The sequence below is a fragment of the Cavia porcellus genome, unplaced genomic scaffold (assembly GCF_034190915.1).
Source record: "Cavia porcellus strain 051 isolate PalLab524CR breed Dunkin Hartley unplaced genomic scaffold, mCavPor4.1 scaffold_7, whole genome shotgun sequence".
Taxonomy (NCBI): Eukaryota; Metazoa; Chordata; class Mammalia; order Rodentia; family Caviidae; genus Cavia; species Cavia porcellus.
Window position 1 is genome coordinate 34,683,975 of NW_026947490.1, and position 8,717 is coordinate 34,692,691.

Genomic DNA, 8,717 nt, shown 5'->3' on the forward strand with positions numbered 1-8,717 from the left:
GAAGAAAAAGATTCTACAGAAAGTCACCAAGTGTCCACAATTTCAAATGACAAGATGAGTGCTCAGTTGAATTTGAAAGGATTTTATAAGAATCTGAAAGAAGCTTCCTACTTACAAAGGAATAATTGGTAATTCTGACTCATGAACTAGGAAGGAGAGAAGGGACTGTGTCACTGGGTTTCTTTTCCACATTTCTCAGGAGGTTCACACAAGGGCATGAAGGAAAGATGATGACAACACATAGCAATGACAATGATGACAAAGATAGCTAGGAATGAACTGTGGCTCTTCAGAAATTAATTTAAAAGGTGAGGGAAGCTTGACTGGGTACACAGAAAACAGAAATCATTAGGAGGAAGATCATAAACATAGCAAAATACTGGAAGCAAAATGAAAAGGTAGACTCCAGACATTTGTGGACACTTGGAAAAGCAGAGCTGACCCAGGAGAGGGAAGAAAGGATCCTTCAGCCTGTGCTCCCAGGAAATCCAGACCATGAGAATGCACACACAGTGACATGTTAGGAAGTGCTTACAGGTGGGCAGAGAGAGGCTCAGGGAGGATTAGGAGGACAGAGAGAAAAGTGAAACTCAGAAATGTCAAGCTATCAGCCAACTCTCATGAGGTGACCTAGGGCAGCCTCTCAGGGGAGGGACAAAGGGACAGTTCACCCACTGCGGTGTCACCAGGACTTCCCTGCAGCCGGGCTATCCAGGTGCTGCCAGGTATGTGGACCAGGGAGGGGTGGTCACAAGGTGGAAGGCTCTATTCCACTGGCAGAGCCACATTGCATCCTGCCACTACCACTGCCACCCTTGCATCATGTACACAGCGTTCTCTGGAGAGATCTTTCCTGTACTGCATGGTGCCACCAACAGGTAAGAGGGATCTCAGTGCCCAGCTCCAGTGGTAACAATGTTGGCTCCATCTGCTCCTCAGTACAACCACTGTCACCATGTGTGCAGGAAGCAGAGGGGCCCCTGGGGGTATTAAGGAACCACACCTCCTGCTGTGAGATGTTCCTAAAACAGGACTGCATTTGTACTGTGAAGCTTTCCAACAGGAGATATTTGTGTCCGTTTTGTTCCATTTTACACTGATCACCTAAAAGTCACTATGTACCAGACCTCAAAAAACTCATTGAGAAGACTGAGGTGTGCTCCTGGGATGAGCTTCAGTTTTCCTGAATGTGAGCTCATGTCATAAAGGAAAGCGCAGTGTTCATTAGGAATTGGGGAAGGGACAACCAGTCAGTTAACATTTTTTGAGCTAAAAATATACCTCAACCATAGAGGATATAACCTGAAAATAGAAATTTCAACAATATAGCTGGACACTGTAGTTCACCAGCAGCAGGGACGTGCATCCTCCTCATAGCCTCTCCAGGGTTGGGGGAGGACGGCTATGGTGAGGAGCACCATGCTGTGCAGGTGGATGGGCTGAGTGAGGGAGGAGACCCATGGGAGGCTTTGAGAGGAAGGACCCGCTCATGGTGACCATGCTCTGGAAGGCATCAGCTGTGAAAGTCTCTGGGTATTTTAACTGCTTTTTGACGTGGAACTTAGTGAAGTGAGGAACAATCAGGAACATGAAGGAGGAAGGGGAAACCACATCAATTTGGAGCCCAGACAGGATCAGCCTGAGGAAAAAATAGCCTTGCTGCCAGTGCACATCAGTTCCACTTCCTGTGGGGCTCTTGACGTGCTCAACCTATGAAGGGCAGAAACCAATGCCCAGCTGTCAAACTCAGTGTGTCAGGCACTGTGGCTTCCTCTATCCACACAGTCTCACCTGGAGCTAAGAGACACCATGACCACCACACTCATGGCCCTGCCCTGCATTGGTGAGAACTGAGCCAGGGGATGGGAAACCCTAGTCTGAAACCCACAGCAAGACCCTTGTCCATAAGGAAACCAGAGGCTCAGGAGGCTCCTGGGAGCAGAGGACTTGTTCAGGCACCAGGGCAAACCTGTCACATGGAACTCTCTTCCAGGGCTGGGTCTGGGTCTCAGGACCTCAGTGCAGGCAGGTGAGTGTGTCCACAGCTGCCCTTGGTCCCCCTGCCAGGCCAACCCTGGCCACTGGGATTGGAGCACAGCAGGTGTGGGCTGGTGCTGGAAAGTCTGGAGAGTTCTGGGGCTGAGTGCAGGGATCTGAGGAGTGGAAGAAGGTGCTGAAAACTAGCTGTGATTTCCCTGCAGGGACAGTACCCAAACCAAGGCTCTGGGCTGAGCCAGGATCTGTGATATTCTGGGGTGAGACTGTGTCCCTCTAGTGTGAAGGGAATGTGGGAGCACATATATTTGGTCTGTACAAAGAGGGAAGCCAAGATCTCTGGACAAGACAAATACTACTGAAACTCAAGAACATGGCCATGTTCTCCATCCCGTTCATGACACAGCACAATTCAGGGCTACATCGCTGCTACTACGACACTCCTTCTGGCTACTCAGAGCTCAGTGAGCCCCTGGAGCTGGTGGTGACAGGTGAGAGGACACTCAGGGTTGCAGAATCAGGCTCTGCCCTCAGGAATGGGCCTACTCTCAGGGGTGCCCCCCTCTCACAACCCAGTACTGGAGACAGTGTGGGAGGTGTGAGTCCATTTCAAATGCTGCCTCCTTCTCTCCTAAGAGCCTACAGCAAACCCAGCCTCTCAACCCTGCCCAGCCATGTGGTGACTTCAGAGGGGACTATGACCCTCCAGTGTGGGGCACAGCTGGGATTTGACAGGTTCATTCTGAATAAGGAAGGAAGAAACAAGCTCTCCTGGACCCTGGACTCAGAGCAAGGCCCTAATGGGCAGGCCAAGGCCCTGTTCCATGTGGACCCTGTAACCCCCAGACACAGGTGGATGTGCAGATGCTATGGTTGTTATTGGAACCAATCCCAACTGTGGTCAGAGCCCATTGACCCCTTGCAGATCCAGATCTCAGGTGAGGAAACCCCAACTTTTTCCTTTCATGACTGAGGACCTGAACTAGAGACCTTGGAAGCAGCTGGGGGTGAGATAGGTGAGGCACCCAGGGATGCTGAACTCAGGGACGGAGTTGGGGACAGTGAGACTAGAAATATCACAGCCAGGATGAGACAGGGAAAGTTCACATCATAGTGTCCAGAAGGGCCCTATGTCTACAGGGGGATTCTTGGGTGTATTTTGCTCATCACAGATCAGCCTAAAATTTTTCTCCATATAGGATTTACTGTGAATAGTGAGAACACATCACCCCCTTTTGCCTGCTTCCTTGCAGGTATCCCCCCAAAACCCAAGCTCCAGGCTCAGCCAGGCTCTATGATACCCTCGGGGATTCCTGTGACCCTCTGGTGAGAGGGGACCTTGGGGGTCCAGCTATACCATCTGTACAGAGAGGATGGCCCAGAATTTTCAGACACACAGATGTCACCTGAGCCAGGGAACAAGGCCAAGTTCTCCATCCCATCCATGACAGAGGATGATGCAAGGCAATATCGCTGCATATGCAGGACGATTAGCCCTGCTGGCTGGTCTGAACCCAGTGATGCCCTGGAGCTGGTGGTGACAGGTGAGAGGACACTCAGGGTCCCAGCCCCCGGCTCTGCCCTCAGGAAGGGGTCTGCTCTTAGGGGTGTCCTGCTCTCACAGTCCAGCCCTGGGGACAGTGTGGAAGCTGTGAGTCCATTTCACATGCTGCCTCCTTGTCTTGTAGGAGCCTACAGCAAACCCAGCCTCTCAGCCCTGCCCAGCCCTGTGGTGACCTCAGAGGAGAATGTGATCCTGCAGTGTGGCTCATGGGAGGGATTTGACAGGTTCTTTGTGACTAAGGAAGGAGAAGACAATCTGTACTGGATGCTTGACTCACAACAAGGCTCAAATCAACAAGTGGTGGCCCTGTTCCCTATGTGCACTTCGAACCCCATGCAGATGGATGTTCAGGTGCTATGGCTGTTATGCTGCCAAACCACAGGTGTGGTCAGAGCCCAGTGATGCCCTGGAGCTCCTGGTCTCAGGTGAGGAAGTCCTTTCTTTAACCCAATCATGTTTGAGTCCCCAAATAATTGACAGTGGCCATTTTACAGATCATCTCCAGGAGGAGGTTGAGTCAGGATATCTGGGCTTCACGATGTGTTTTCATACCTAAGAGAGATATTGGGGTCCAGCCTTGAAGAGAAGCAGCACCAGAAGTGAGGAGCAGGGAGCCTGGGCCCTGACCTCCCCATTTTCTCTAGGAAGCTGAGTGTTAACCCAGCACACCAGAGTGTGAAACTTGGGTGTTGAGTGAGGGCCCTGATGGGAAGGTCCAGGACAGAGACTGAGCTGGGGGACTATGGTAGACTCCTTTGCAGATGTTGACTCAGACTAGCTCCTCCTGTGTGGGCCTCAGTTTCTCCAGGTTTAACTAGAAGCCTGGCCCTAACCTTCAAATTCTTCTCAGTGCTGACCTTGCTGTGAGTCTTGGAGCAGCAGCTTCCCAGGAGAGCTCCAAGATGTGACTACAGGGGTTCTGTCCCTCTGGCAGTGACAGTGGCAGTGACAGTGCAGAGGGTGCCAGGCCAAGTGGCAGCATTCAGATTCTCTCCCTGAAGTTCAGGAGCTCAGCTCTGGTAGGAGAAGGAGCTTGGAAGTCAAACTCCCTGGGCTCAGTCCCCAGCTGCCCCATCCTTCTATATCACCTGGGACCCAAAACTGATCTGAAATGGCACCAACAGTTCTTCCTCAGGACCCCATGTCCCAGTGAGGCTCTTGTGTCATGTCCCCAGCACTGGTCTGCCACCCCAAAACACAGTGCTGATGGAGGGGAGGGTCCACAGATGAGCATCCCCCGATGAGGAGGCCGATGCAGGCTGGAGCTCCTTGCCTAGACTCCCATCCTGTCGTCTCCCACAGAATTAATGGTCATGGAGTGACGCGAGGGGACACAAGTGAAATAGGAGAAAGTGGGACTGAACTGAGGGAGAGGATAGGGCCCAGCCCTCTCTTCCTAATGTCTCTCCCACAGAATCATCTGCTCTGCTGTCCCAGAGCCTCAGTCATGGCCCTGACATGTGAATGGAGGAGACACTGTCACCTGACCTCCAAGAGTCCTAGAAGCATTGCAGCACTGTGTGTGATTTTCAGGGCAGAATTAGTCTCCAGAGGAGACAGGAGGGGGACACTGAGGGAGACCGGTGGCTTCCTGGAGTTCTGAGGACAGAGTGCCTGCTGCCCTGTGGTCACCAGGGTGAATGCGTCTGAGGTCCAGGCAGGAACCAGGGCCCTGGAGGGCAGAGGGCAGCCTTAGTGGGATCAGACTGCGAGTGAGGCTGAGCCCCCAGCACAGCTTCTCCTGCAGAGAGAAGCACCAGGCTGCAGACACTGCTGGGCACAGCCACTCCTGAGTTCTGGGGCCTCTGTGCTCTGTGCTCACCTGAGAATGAGGTGGGGCCAGCACTGTTCTCTAGGTCACTGGGATCCCCCACAGGGCTTCTGGGCAATCCTGTTTGAATCATTGTGCATTTTTTGTTTGCAGTCCTGTGTTGTTGCTCTGTCTTTTCAATTCTAACCAGATACTTTTCTGTGGAAATAGATTTACAGACATATGGAATTATATTTTAACTGACAATTGCCTGCATTTCTGTTTTCATAGGAATAGATTAGCTTTGTATATCAATTGTAAGGAATAGCTTCTTAATATCACACATTATCTAAGATGCTTGAGTTGAGCCTTATTAATGAACTTTAGAAACATTTCAAAGTTGTATTCATAAGAATTAACATTTGTATATAATGTTTAAATTGATCAAGTACTGTAATTATTTGAAAATAAATTCATTGATTTAACACTATAAACAAAAAGGATATTAAGCTAAAACATTTTATTCTACACTACATATATTTATTTATTTATGGAACTTCAAAGTGAAATCAGGACCTTGCACTTGCCAGGAAGGTGCTGTGCCTCTGAGCTACATTGCCGGCCTCCATAATGATTTTTTATTCTCCCTTCTCCTCTCTTTATTCAAACAATGTGTTCAGATTACTGATAAAATTTGTGTCCAGTTCACTACAATGAAAATTATATTTCTTTTTTTATTTAAAGAGAAAAAAGAAAGGAAATAAAAAACAAGTGTACAAATAAAACAGAATTTCAAGAAAAAAATACAGTAAGAAATCACTAGTTAATAGGTTACATATTGTCATCTTAGAAACAGTTGTCCAAATTATAAAATTAAAGCATATAAAGTGGACATTCATACAGTGAGATTGCAGACAGTTCCATTCAATGATCCAAGAAAAGCTCAGTAATATGGTTTTCCATCCTACACACTCAAACATACATGCAGTTATATCCCTTAGACCACCCTCCTTTCCTCTCTTTTTTACAATAACAATTACACTTCTTGGGTTTTTTTACTCCCACAGTTCTTATTACTTTTTTTGAAAAGAATAAAACCTAACGTGACTAAACAAAACAGAGTCAGTTAGAACAGAAGGATGGGCATAGCACATGATGCAAAAATAGAATATTGAAAATTACATTTCTTAAAATCTCACTAGTCCACCAAAGTTATTGCTTCAACTATGCATGCACATGGTTATACATGTCTCCATCATAATCTAAATATGTACTAATGCATAATTTTTCATGGATCCAGCTGTATTTATGTTTGTTATCTACAGCTTTTCATTCATATTCGCAATGTTGTTCCATAAATACATTTTTCCTTGTTTATTACCAGTCATCCAACATAGATTTTCATTCTGAAAAGCAGCAGCACTGTTTCCATGGAGCACTGATGCTACTGCCATGTGGAACACACACACACACACACTAAGTTACACACGCGAGTATCTTTGTGTGTGCATTGCACTGAGGGTGTTTCTAACTATGTGATGCTGAGTTAGCAGAAGTCACAGGGAGAAGGAGGCACCAGGGGACCTGGCTGGGTGGGGAAGGGGGTTCCTCAGACTTCACCCCTTGTGCTCCTGATGCTCTGGAGCCCTGAGGACCAGTCTTCACACCTCTAGACCCTGGGTCCTCAGTTGGTGGTGAGGAAACTCCTCTTCAGGGAGAGGTCGCTCACAGGGTCCTGTGTCCCACACTGAGCAAACATCCTGTTTGCTCAAAGGACTTGGTGATTTAGGAATTGGAGATCATTTTCCTCCTGGATCTTAAACTTTGTGAAATTAGCTAAACTTTGCTCCTAAGGGACTCAGACATAAGTCCTGAGCTCATGCAGCAGTGAGACTGATGAGTCTAAGTGACCAGAGGTGACACTGCTGCAGTGGCAAAGGCTCACCAAGAGTCTGCATCACATTTGTCATGATATTGAGTCACAAGGATGTGGAGGTGGGGAGGCTCGTGTCTGTCTGTTCAAAGCTTTACATGTCCCACTTATCTTTCTTGGTTCCCAGGAGCAGCTGAGATCAACAGCCCATCACAGAACAGCTCAGAGCCCAAGACAAGAGAGAAGGAGAATTCTGTTATGGGGCTGGATAAACTGGTCAGGTCATGTTCAGGTGCGCAGGTGGACATGCAGGAACCAGGGGGGATTCTGCTCTGTCCTGACCTGTGTGACCTCTTTGTCCCCATCCCCAGCCTCATAGCCCCAGGATTACACAGTGGGGAATCTCATCCAGATTGGCCTGTCTGGCCTGGTCCTGGTGGCCCTCGGGATTCTGCTCTTCCAGAATTATTGAAGCCAGAGAAGGACCCAAAATGAAACCAAGATGTTGAAAATTGATATTGAAAATTCTATAGTTCAGTTATGAGCTATACAAATATTTCAGATTTGTGTGAAAATCTTGTATTCATAAAAATTTTATAATATGATCCCATATTTTAAAAATATATGTTAAGAATTGGTGATTTTATGTTTTCTGAATAATAATTTGTTATACAACAAAGCTGTTGGTTTGCATGTATTACTATACTTCGTATTATCTTCAGATTGTCTTCCAATAACTTTTTAATGATCTCTTATGATTCTCTGATAAAATATATATCAAATTAATTAGGAGTTAGTGACAAAGGAAGATATTGGTCTTTTCTGCCCTGTTTGTCACTAAGCCCTAATTAATTAAAATTAATTTCTCAATTGCATGACTACCTCAATTATTATTACATATAGTGATATATATTATTATAGCTAGTTCTATGCAGTTTATATTAAAGAATATTTATTCATATTCTCTCTCTTTTCATTTTTACTGCACTGGAGTAAGGACTTTACTGCACAGATTGAATGTTAAATCCTGTGTTTATATTTTCTGTACCACAAAGAACGTAAGAGATCACTTGTTCAGAAAAATCCTGGAGGCAGAGACTCAGAAGTCAGGAAATTAACATGAGATGAGTGTCCTAGGACACTCATCTATATAAGAATTGTGCTCATTATGTAAGTTTTATGCTTACCTGTCTTTGCCCTTTTAACCCCATTATTCATTTATTCCACTTGCATCTTTTTGCATATTTAGTTTAGGTCATTCTACATGAATTACACTTCTATAAACTAGTTACACTAATTTTATGAACCCCTGACATTCCTACCATATAAAATACAGAAATGAATGTGTGTGTGTGTGCGTGTGTGTAAGTGTGTAACACTGTAGGTATTTCAAACCATGTGATGATCAGTTAGGATGAGATTATAGGGACAGAGCCCCCAGGCTTGGTCACAGCCCTAGACATTCATCCTCATGAACCTGAATTTCCATTGTCCTATGGATCAGAGTCAGTATGGATCTGGTCAATAAATGAAGA

At 46.5% G+C, this 8,717-nt stretch overlaps 2 pseudogenes; both read left to right on the forward strand.

Moving 5' to 3' along the window:
* Nucleotides 1–1,809: 1,809 nt before the first annotated feature.
* Nucleotides 1,810–2,968, forward strand: LOC106025046 (leukocyte immunoglobulin-like receptor subfamily A member 5; annotated as a pseudogene).
* A 157-nt stretch (nucleotides 2,969–3,125) lies between these two features.
* Nucleotides 3,126–7,726, forward strand: LOC100722143 (leukocyte immunoglobulin-like receptor subfamily A member 5; annotated as a pseudogene).
* The last annotated feature ends 991 nt before the right edge of the window (nucleotides 7,727–8,717 follow it).